We start from the raw sequence: 12,301 nt of genomic DNA, 5'->3' as shown, positions 1-12,301 counted from the left end.
TAATCTTATTTTTATCCCGTGCCTTCACTGCACTACTGAGTGCAGCTTTGTGTGCCTTGTTCATGTACTGTGGTTTGTTTTCGTGTTGTTATTTTCACAGTATTGAAAGTGCTTTACGCAGAATGTGTGCGCTGCGTAGTAGTACTATTTCCTATGTGTTATATATATCCGTAAGTCCTGCTGTTTTGGTTATGTATTTGTCTGTATGTTTTTAATACCACTATTTTGGTTTGGCTCAGCTTCATACCGGCAGACGAAATGCCGATAAGCATTTCGCCCAGCCTGCTGACGATTCTGACAGTTCACCTCCTTAATAATTCTAATAACGATAACAACAACAACAACAACAATAACAATAATAATAATAATAATAATAATAATAATAATAATAATAATAATAATAATAATAATAACAAGAAAACAAGAAAACAAGAAAAATAATTACAGGATCTAGGATGCACCACCCAAAATCTGACATAGAAAGGCTATATATACAACGTATAGAAGGTGGTAGAGGCCTTATACAGCTGGGAAATTATACAGCTGAAAAACCACCATAGTACTGCAAAAATACCTACTTCAGAAGCAAAGAAAACTTATACAAATAGCCACAAAACACGAGCAAAACAAAAAACTGTTCTCAGTATTTAAGGAAGCTGACAAATAAAAACAAGAAATCATACTACCTAACAAATATGAAGAAGAAGTAACAACAAAAGCTATAAAACAATTGAAAACCAAACTAAAACTAGAACAGCAATGGACCATGATAAAACGATGGCAAGAAAAGCCCCTTCATGGCAAATACTGGACTAGACTAAATGCAAAAGATATAGACAAAGAAAAATCCCAGCCATGGTTGAGAAGCTCAGGACTCAAATCAGAGACGGAGGGATTTTTAATTGCAGCACAAGACCAAAGCCTCCCCACCAGAAATTACCAAAAACATATAATGAAAAGAAACATAACAAGTAACTGCAGAATATGTGTAGATAGACAAGAAACAATAAATCCTATTATCTCTGGCTGCCCAGTCCTGGCTAAGAAGGAATATATTCACAGACATGACAGAGTTGGAACCTACATACATTGGAAGCTATGCCAACATTATGGAATAACAACAGAAAAAAGATGGTATAAGCGCACACCAGAAAATGTCACAGAAAACGAGAAAGCAACAATACTCTGGGATATCCCAATACACACAGATAGGGAAATTATGGCCAACAGACCAGATATAGTTGTCAGAGATCATGAAGAAAAAAAATGCTTTCTAATTGATGTATCAATACCGGCAGATGACAACGTGTCTCTAAAAGAAATGGAGAAACTCTCAAAATACAAAGACCTTGAAATAGAAGTAACTCGAATGTAGAATCTAAAAACAGAAGCAATTCCTACCACAGTAGATGCATTAGGTATGATAAAAATATTCAGATAAATACATAAAAACACCAGGACTTACAAGTATATATAACATACAAAAAATTGCACTACTGGGCACTGCACACATCCTACGTAAAGCACTTTCAATACAGTAACCATAAGAGCATCACAACAAACCACAGCACATACCCAAGGCACACAGTGCTGCGCTCGGTAGTGAAGTGAAAGTACGATATAAAAATAAAACTACTGAATAGTAATAATAATTCGTTCGACTATAGGCAGAGGGCCTGAAATAGGGTGCGGGGACAAGTCGATTACATCAGCCCCAATGTTTCATGGGTACTTAATTTATCGAGCCTGAAATGATGGAAAGAAAAATCCACGTCGGCGGAATTTGAAAATAATAATGATAATAATATTAATAATAATAATAATAATAATAATAATAATAATAATAATAATAATAATAATAATAATAATAATACCAACAACAACAACAACAATAAATGCCCTGATGCAGTACCAGGCAGTGGCTCTCATGACTTATAATCTTAACTGATTGGAAGTGTTATTATGTACATTGTTTTGTCTTGGTATAAAAACTGGGCTACAGAAAATATTGTGCTCAATACCACAGATTTGCTTGTCAGTTGTTTGACCTTAACCAGTTGAGCATGTCCCTTACTGGCTGATGATATGTGCATCTCTGATCACAAGCAGAAGTAGTGGGGAAGCATCATAGCCATGTATTGAGAAGGATTCTTTGGGGTTTGAATAATTCACCTCTGGAAACATGGGTGTTTCGTTCAACATCCTTAAACAATCTTTATTCAGGGACCTTTTGAGTGGGATGGGTTACTTGGTCAGAAGAAAATTCAAACTCGGCCCCACCTACAAGGTCATGTGCTGTTTATTTTGATATGAGGTCACCATGTCGCGCATATATGGTTGTGATGCATGTGCCTAGTGTACCCTTATCAGACGGGTAGTCCTGTGGGCATACTGGGCTTCGTATATTTTATCCCACAGTCACTTTGATGGCATGCACTGCTCTCTCACTCAATTATAATAATAATAATAATAATAACAATAGCAGTAGTAGTAGTAGTAGTAGTAGAGCCACTGAAGACGTATGTGGAACAAAATCCTGAGCTTGGTTAAAAAAGAGACAACTAAAGAAACAGGAAGCCTCATTGTGTCAGCCTATCAAGCAATAAAAACAAACAACTTAAGAAAAGATATATATAGAGAGAATGTGTCAGAAAATGTAAAGCCCATGGAATTTGGAACGAGACAGTGTGACACACTGACAGAATGCCCCAGGTTGGCACAGGAAGAATATAAGAAATGGAGGCACGAGGAGTCTGTAAAAGTTTTATACTGGAGACTGTGTGCCAGAAATGGGGATTTGAAGTTGGAAACACATGGTTAAATGATCGAGTCGAAAGAGCACTGAAATCGGGGAACTGTAAGATTTTGTGGGACTTTCCTATTCAAACTGACAAGAAGTCAGAAAATAATAAGCCAGGCATAACAATTATAGATAGGGAAAAGCAAAGTTGCTTACTTATCGCCAAATCGTGCCCGCTTGATCACAAGATCGTAAAGATAGAGAAAGAAAAACAAAAACAAAAACAAAAAGAAAAATATACAGTCCCTTCAAATTTGAAATAAGAAGAATTTGAAACATATGAACAGTAAAGGTCGAGCCTGTAATAACTGGTGCGTTGGGACAGTAAGCTAAGATATATACAAATGTCTGAAGGAGAAGTCGATAAATTAAGTACCTGTTAGACACTGGGGTCGATGTAATCGGCTAGTCTCCCTCCTCCAAAATTTCAGGTCTTGTGGTCATAGAAGAAAGGATGATTGTTATTATTATTCAGTAGTTTTATTTTTATAGCGTGCTTTCACTTCACTACCGAACGCAGCTCTGTGTGCCTTGGGTATGTGCTGTGATTTGTTGTGAAGCTCTGATGGTTATTGTATGGAAAGTGTTCTGCGTAGGATGTGTGCAGTGCCTAGTAGTGCAATTTTCTGTATGTTATATGTGTTTGTAAGTCCTGGTGTTTTTGTTATGTATTTGTCTGAATATTTTTTTATCATGCCTAATGCACCTACTATGATAGGAATTGTTTCTGTTTTCAGGTTCCACATTCTAGTTAGCTCTATTTCCAGGTCTTTGTATTTTGAGAGTTTCTCCATTTCTTTTAGAGACACGTTGTCATCTGCCGGTATTGATACATCAATTAGAAAGCATTTTTTTTCTTCATGATCTCTGACAACTATATCTGGTCTGTTGGCCTTAATTTCTCTATCTGTGTGTATCGGCATATCCCAGAGTATGGTTGCTTTCTCGGTTTCTGTGACCTTTTCTGGTGTGTGCCTATAGCATCTTTTTTCTGTTGTTATTCCATAATGTTGGCATAGCTTCCAATGTATGTAGGTTCCAACTCTGTCATGTCTGTGAATATATTCCTTCTTAGCCAGGACTAGGCAGCTAGAGATAATATGATTTATTGTTTCTTGTCCATCTCCACATATTCTGCAGTTACTTGTAATATTTCTTTTCATTACATGTTTTTGGTAATTTCTGGTGGGAGGCTTTGGTCTTGTGCTGCAATTAAAAATCCCTCTGTTTCTGCTTTGAGTCCTGAGCTTCTCAACCATTGCTGGGATTTTTCTTTGTCTATTTCTTTTGCGTTTAGTTTAGTGCAGTATTTACCATGAAGGGGCTTTTCTTGCCATCGTTTTATCATGGCTCGTTGCTGTTCTATTTTTAGTTTGGATTTCATTTGTTTTATAGCTTTTGTTGTTTCTTCATCATCTTCTTCTTCTTCTTTGTGTTTATTAGGTGGTATGATTTCTTGTTTGTATTTGTCAGCTTCCTTAAATACTGAGAACAGTTTTTTGTTTTGCTCGTGTTTTGCTGCTATCTGGATCAGTTTTCCTTCCTTCTGAAGTAGGTATTTTTGCAGTCCTATGGTGGTTATTTTATAGTAGTTTTCCAGCTGTATAAGGCCTCTACCACCTTCTATACGTTGTATATATAGTCTTTCTATGTCAGATTTTGGGTGATGCATCCTAGATCCTGTCAGTATTTTTCTTGTTTTCCTATCTATTTTGGACAGTTCATTTCGTGTCCAGTTAAGGATATTGTAGCTGTAACTTATAACTGGGACAGCTAAAGTGTTGATACCTATTATCTTGTTTTTAGCATTGAGCTCTGTTTTTAGTATTGATCTAACTCGTCTATAATATTCTTTTTTTATTTTCTCTTTCATTTGTGTGTGTTGTGTCTTATCTAGTTCATGGATTCCTAAGTATTTGTAAGTTTGGCTTTGGTCTAATTCTTTTATTTCATTGGTTTTATCTAGTGTGATGTTGTTACTCTTAACTAGTTTTCCTCTTTTCATGGTTACTTTGGCGCATTTTTCTAATCCAATTTCATATCTATTTCTTTGGTAAATCCATGAACTGTCTTTAATAGTGTTTCCAGCTGTTTGTCATTTGCAGCGTATAGTTTTAGGTCATCCATATATAAAAGGTGGCTGATCGTTTTGCCGTAACATTTATATCCGCATCCAGTTCTATTTAGCATATCAGATAGAGGTGACAGTGCCAAGCAGAAAAGGAGTGGAGAGAGCGTGTCTCCCTGGAATATTCCTCTTCTAATGGGGATGTCTTTGGTTTTCATGAGTCCCTCTTTTGTTTGGAGGTGTAGGACTGTTTGCCATTTATTCATAGAGTGCTCTATGAATTTTATGATTGTTGGTGCTACTTTGTTAATGGCTAGTGTTTCGAGGATCCATGTGTGGGGGATGCTATCAAACGCCTTTTTGTAGTCAATCCAGGCCATACTGAGGCCTTTCTTCTTTCTGTGGCTGTCTTCAGTTACGGCTTTATTAATCATTAGTTGATCTTTACAGCCATATGAGCCCTTGCGGCATCCTTTCTGCTCTTCTGGGAACAGTTTGTTTTCGTCCAGGTGCTTGTTCAGCCTTTGCGATATCACTGCAGTAAATGCCTTGAACATAGTAGGGAGGCAGGTTATTGGTCTGTAGTTTTCTGGTTTTGTTGTTTCATTTGATTTGGGAATTAAGATGGTTTTCCCCTTCGTGAGCCATTCAGGCATTGTCTCTGGCTCTGCTAGTATGCTGTTAAAGTTTTCAGCCAGCTTTTTGTGCATTCCTGTTAGATATTTCAACCAGAAGTTGGGGATCTTGTCATGCCCAGGTGCCTTCCAGTTGCTTAGTTTTTGCAGTGCCTGGGTGACCTCTTCAGTTGTTATGGGGGTCCAAAGTTGTTCAGATGCCGAGTTTGTTATTTTCATACTCCTTTTTTTTGGCTGTTCGTTCGCCGACCATATTTCTTTCCAGAATTCTTCCAATTCTTCTGCCGTTGGTGCTGCAGTAACTTCTATTTTATTTTTGCCCAGTTCTTGGTAGAACTTTTTGGGGTCGGAGTTGAACTTTTTGTTCTGTTCAAAGAAGCGTTGGCGTTTCTCGTACCGGCGGATCCTTTGAGCTTTGGCAAGGATATCTTGCTTCAGCTTTTCTTTTATCTCCGGCAAATCTTTTTCTGTGATGTTATATTTGCGGAGCATTTTTGTTGCTCAGTAGCGTTGCTTGTTTGCTGATTTCATTAAGAATCGACAGGTCTTTTCTAATTTTTTAAATTTTGTTTTGGATGTTATTTATCCACAGGGTTTGTTTGGGTGGTGGTACTCCTGTTTGGGCGAGTTTGGGTGAGTATCCAGCTTCTTTTGTGGCTGCAGTGGCTGCTGCGTATATCAAGTCATTTAGTTCAGTGATATCACTTTTTTTTGTTTCAGTGGCTAGTTCAGTGACGGCTAGGTTTATGTTGTTTATAATTGGTGTTGTTATTGCGTTTATTTTTATTCTTGGGAGGTATGGTCGGTGGTCCATTTTGAGCTCTGTGGTTTTTAGTTCTTTGATTATTTTATTTTTTATATTATCATAATCATTAGGCTCCCCTTCGTTGTTTACATCGTGTTTGTTGGGAATGTTGCGTTTGTCTTCGTGTTTTACAGTTTCAGTGTTTATATTATTGGGCATTGTTGTGTGGCTTCTATCTACATTTTCCTGGTGTATTTTTTCTTTTAAATGTTCTATTTCTATTTCTGATATTTTTTGGCTTTGAGAATGTATCTTCGTACGTTAGCTAATTTATTAGGGTTCATTGCTGTATCCAAGTCTATATCTCTATTATTTTCCTTCCATATTTTATATGTATGTGTTGTTGTATTTTCATTTTGTGGGTAGAGCATTGCTGTGAAGTATGCGTGTAAGATAGAAATGTATTCCTCACGTGTCCATTTACGTCTTTTGGGTTTTAATTGCGGGACATGAGGTACAACGTCCGGCCCATTATTTTGACGGTCGTCATTTTCGTAGGGTACCGGTCCGTTTATTTCTGTTGTCACATTATTTCGCACGTGTAGTTTTTCGTACATTTTTGTTGTAGGTTTAATGTACGTACCGCTCGATTGTTATTCTTGGGTTGAATAGTATCGGTGGCATTTAATTTCTTCGTAGTTCCTTTGTACATGGTGTTTGAGGTCGGGGATGATCGTGTTGTTCCACGCATGTTTACATGTGTTGTGTTAGAGGTGGAGATAATATCGAGTCAAAACATCATTTCGTTTCGAAAATAGTAATAAATTTCAATTCGTATTACTTACTCGGATCCAATATTATTATTATTATTATTATTATTATTATTATTATTATTATTATTATTATTATTATTATTATTATTATTATTATTATGTTTTTTCCTTCTTCAAATTTTCTTCCGTTTCTCGCCGGGTGTTTTCCAAACACCTAGGGCAGAGAAGCTTATTGTATGCATTCCCAGATTACACACGCAAATTCACAGATAAAATATGCATTTAAAAATTAATAAATAAATAAATTCATGGAGTGATGTTGTTTTCACAGCGATAATGCTCTTCCCAGTACATGAGCCGTTCCAGTTAATACGATTTTTTTGCACTTCCTGTAGGGATGGTAAGCCTGGAATCATTTTCAAATAGGTCTCAGTACCTTCTTTTATCATTCCTAGAGATCCTACAATCACTGGTACTGTAGTCGCCTTGAGATGCCACATTTTTTCAATTTCTATTAGCAGGTCTTTATATTTACTAACCTTGTCAAATTCTTTCGCCGCTATAGTGTGATCGCAAGGGATACTCATGTCAATTAATTATTATTATTATTATTATTATTATTATTATTATTATTATTATTATTATTATCATTATTATTATTATTATTATTATTATTATTATTATTATTATTATTATTATTTACTTTTAATCTGCATGTTTGTTACAATCACTTGCCGAGACGCAAACAGTGTCCCAGGGCGAGTGAAGGATAAGTGTTGTCCCAGTATGAGTAAAAGCTTGAGGAGGGGAAGTGGCAGGTGGAGTAGCGAAGTATTTTCGCGTAATACAACACAGACATTTAAATTGTTAGGGTTTTCCTCACATCCCCTTCTTACCATACATAGTATACCCACAATAATAGGAACAGTTCCCGCTTTAAGATGCCACATCTTTAACATTTCAATTCCCAGTTCCTTATAATTACTTAATTTGTCAAATTTCTTTACATATATATTTTCATCAGGGAGAGCCCTAATTAGTCTACAAGTATTTCCTCCCTATCTTTAATGACTATATCTGGTCGATTTGCCTGGACCGTTCTGTCGGTGTTGACTGGAAAATCCCAGTAGATAGTAACATTTTTATCATCGACTGGTTCAGGATGACGTTCAAACGAGTAAGAAGGAGTGTTGATTTTATAGTGTTTACATAGTTTCCAATGTAAATACTGTCCTACCCTATCGTGGAGATTTTTGTATTCGTTTGGTGTCAGTACAAGACATCCCGAGACGAGATATTCTATTGTTTCGTCAAATACATCGCAGAATCTGCATTTAGAGTCAGAACCGTTTTAAAGAACGTTTGCCAAGTAGTTTTTGGTAAGCAAGTTTTTGTCTTGTGCCGTACATATGAAACCTTCAGTCTCTGCTTTCAGTCCAGAGTTTCTCAGCAGAAATATGAACCCTCTGCAACAAATATATAAGGAAGCTTGTAACTATTTACATGTGCTCTCTCTATGACAAAATAAGATATCAAATGTCAGAAAAATGTGATATCATCACTATCAAAAGTATGACATTTCAGTGCAGACCATTATCATCATTCCACCGAAGTCGACTTTGCCTTTCATCCTTTCGGGCTTCATAAATTAAGCACCAGTTGAACACTGGGATTGATGTGATCGACATATCTCCTCCCCCAAAATGGCTGCCCTTGTGGAAAAATTTGAAGCCACTATTATTATTATTATTATTATTATTATTATTATTATTATTATTATTATTATTATTATTATTACCACCTTTGCACAGCTTCTAACGCTGGAGAGGTACTACGTGTCAGCTGTTCACTACCAGTGAACTAAGGTAACATCCCTTATTTTTCGAGCACCTTCCGGCGTACTCGAGCAGTTTCACCCTTACTGCAGCCCCTATTTGTTCCATGTACTTCTCGAGATTTTTGCTCACTGTTCCCAGGGCTCCGGCAGTTATTGGTACTACTTCGTTTTTCATTGACCACAACTGCTTAACTTCCCAAGCTAACCTGTCATATCTCTCGACTTTTATTTCTTCCTTCTTGCATATTCTGTTGCCTGCTGGGCATGCTATATCTATTATCCAGCTTAGTTTATTTTCTTTCTATTTTTAAGACTATGTCTGGCTTCCTATTCTCTATCCCATGGTCGCACTGAATCATAAAATCCCATAGGATCTTTGCATTTTTATTTTCGATGATGCCTTCGGGTTTGTGGTCGGACCAATTTTTTGCTCTGTCAAGTCCATAATTGTTGCAAAGTGTCCAATGGACAAACCAGGCTATATTGTCGTAGCGTACATTGGCTGTAATATGCCATACGATTTCTTCATAGTTGTTATGTACGTGGCGTACATTGGCTGATAATATGCTATACGGTTTCACTATTTTGTCCACAGAGTCTGCACTTATCACTTTCTGATGTTTTGTCTATTCTGTATTTTATGTAGTTTGTTCTTAGTGCTTGCTCTTGGGCAGCTCAGATTAGAGCCTCCGTTTCCGGTTTTAAATCACTTTTAGTCAACCACAGCCATGTTTTTTCTCTGTCTGTCTTATCTTCAACATCCCTATGAAATTGACTATGCACTCTTTTCTTTATCCACCTATTTTCAGTTTCATTCGTTTTCAGTTGCTTGTACAGTGCTTTATCTTTGCAATCTTTCATCTTACACAAGCCTGACCTTCTTATTTCTAATAATAGCGGTTCTGTGACATTTTTACATACCATGGTATGTTGTATTCTTCTGCTCTAATGCTGTGCTCGCATCCAATATGTCCCCCTCCCCCTCTTTTTCTTGGTACATACAGTCTGCCTTTGTCACTTTTTGGGTGGAGCATCCCACATCTGGATAGTGACTTCTTTGTCTTTCTGTCTAAGCTGTTTAGATCGTCTACTGTCCATGCGATTACCCCTGCTCCATATCTAAGGAATGAAACCGCTCAGGTATAGATAGCTTCGATTTTATTCCGTCCGTTTAATTTCGACTTAAGACCAGTCTCAGTCTGCGCAAGTACTCCACCTTAAATATTTCTGTCATTTCTTTCTCCATCAATTTATCTATTTCCAAAATCCCCAATCCCTTCTATTTGCTTCATAACCTCTCCCGACGGTATCTTTAGTCCGTCCATACCTTTGATTTTGCCTCTATTCAAGACTAACTAACACACCACACTTTCTCAGTCCGAACTCCGTTCTGATATCAGCACTGAAGGTATAGACCGTATCAACGAGGGAACTGACTTGGGCTTCATTTACCATAAAGTTTGAGGTCATTCATGAATAACAAATTGAGCTTTTAATCTGCATATTTCTTACAATCACTCACCGAGACACACACACCATCCTAGGGCGATGAAGAATAAGAGATGTTCCAGTATTACTGAAACCATAGGGATGATAAGTGGCTGGGGCGGTAGCGAAATACTTTCATGTAATAAAACAGACATTTAAATTCTTAGGATTTTTCTAAGGATGTGGGCATTACTTGTTAGCACACTCTTTAGGATTTCTCTGAGACATAGTTCTCCTGGGATATCATCTAGATGTTTCTGACTCCCATTTCTTATCATACCTAGGGCACCCACAATAACAGGAACAGTTCTCGCTTTAAGATGACACAACATTTATATTTCAATTTCTAGGTCCTTATATTTACTTAATTTGTTAAATTCCTTTACAGTTATAATCTTATTAATGGGAACACTTACATATATTAGACTACAAGTATTTTCTTCCTTGTATTTGTTGACTATGTCTGGTCGATTTGCTTGGGTCGTTCTGTCGGTGTTGATTGGAAAATCCCAGTGGATAGTAACATTTTTACTTTCAACGACTGGCTTAAGATGATGTTCATATCAGTAAGCAGGAGTGTTGATTTTGTAGTGTTTACATATTTTCCAATGTAAATACTGTCCTACCCTATCGTGGCGATTTTTGTATTCGTTTGGTGTCAGTACAGGACATCCCGAGAAGGTATGGTCTATTGCTTTGTCAAATTTATCGCAGAATCTGCGTTTAGGGTCTGAACCGTTTTAAAGAACGTTTGCCTGGTAGTTTTTAGTAAGCAAGCTTTGATCCTGTGCGGCCAATATGAAACCTTCAGACTCTGCTTTCAGTCCAGAGCTTCTCAACTAGCGATGAGTTGTTGCTCGGTTTACATCAGCATTTCGGCTTCGAAGTATATACTGTCCATGCAGAGGCTTCTGGCTCCACCGCTCCTCAATTTGTTTCTGCCCGTCCTTTCTTGCAGTTTGATCAGTTTTGATTTTTTCGTAGCAGTGGTTTTATGTTCATCTAATTCAGGGTTAATACCAAGTTCCCTTAGAAATTTTGTAAGCTTCCTTGATAATAGAATGTGATCTTTTTTGTTGTTTTCGTGCTTGCATACAAGTCGCAGTATTCAGTTCTCTGTACTAGGTAAGAACTTGTTCATTACTATTGTGGAGGTCTTATAGCACAGTTCTACCTGCATCATTCCTCCTCTCCCGTTATGTCTAGGTAGATACAGACGATCAACATCTGGTTTTGGGTGGTGTATTTTCTTAGATGTTAGTAGTTTACTTGTCTTCCTGTCCAGATGTTGAGCTCTTTAAGATTCCAGTTAATGATGTTAAAACTGTATTGGACTACTGGTAGTGAGAGGATATTAATGGCTTCCTAGCTTCTTCCGTAAGATGCCAGTTCAGTTTTCCATCCCACCACGCTTCTCTTCGGGAAACACGTTACATTCCTCGCAATTCCAAACAGATCTAAGCACTCGATGATCCACGAAGGTGGAATCATATCATAGGCTTCGCGATAGTCAATCCATGCCATTCCCAGATTTGTTCTCCTATGTTTACAATCGCGCATTACCATTTTGTATATCAATAGTTGATCTATCTTTGGTACCTCTGCATCTCTTTCTACAGCCTTTTTGTTCCGGCGGTAAAATATTGTTCTCATCAACACATTTATACAGTTCTTCTGCAATTCCTCCTGACAGTAACTTCCACATTAACGGAAGACAGGAAATTTTTTTCTTCTTCTTCTTTTTCCTCCTCCTCTTCTTCTTCTTCTTCTTCTTCTTCTTCTTCTTCTTCTTCTTCTTCTTCTTCTTCTTCTCATTATTATTATTATTATTATTATTATTATTATTATTATTATTATTATTATTATTATTATCATTATTATTATTATTATTATTATTATTATTATTATTATTATTATTGAGTGAGAGAGCAGTGCATGTCATGAAAGTGACACTG

This window comes from Octopus sinensis, linkage group LG1, assembly GCF_006345805.1.
Source record: "Octopus sinensis linkage group LG1, ASM634580v1, whole genome shotgun sequence".
Classification (NCBI taxonomy): domain Eukaryota; kingdom Metazoa; phylum Mollusca; class Cephalopoda; order Octopoda; family Octopodidae; genus Octopus; species Octopus sinensis.
Note: the sequence above shows the minus strand (reverse complement) of the source record.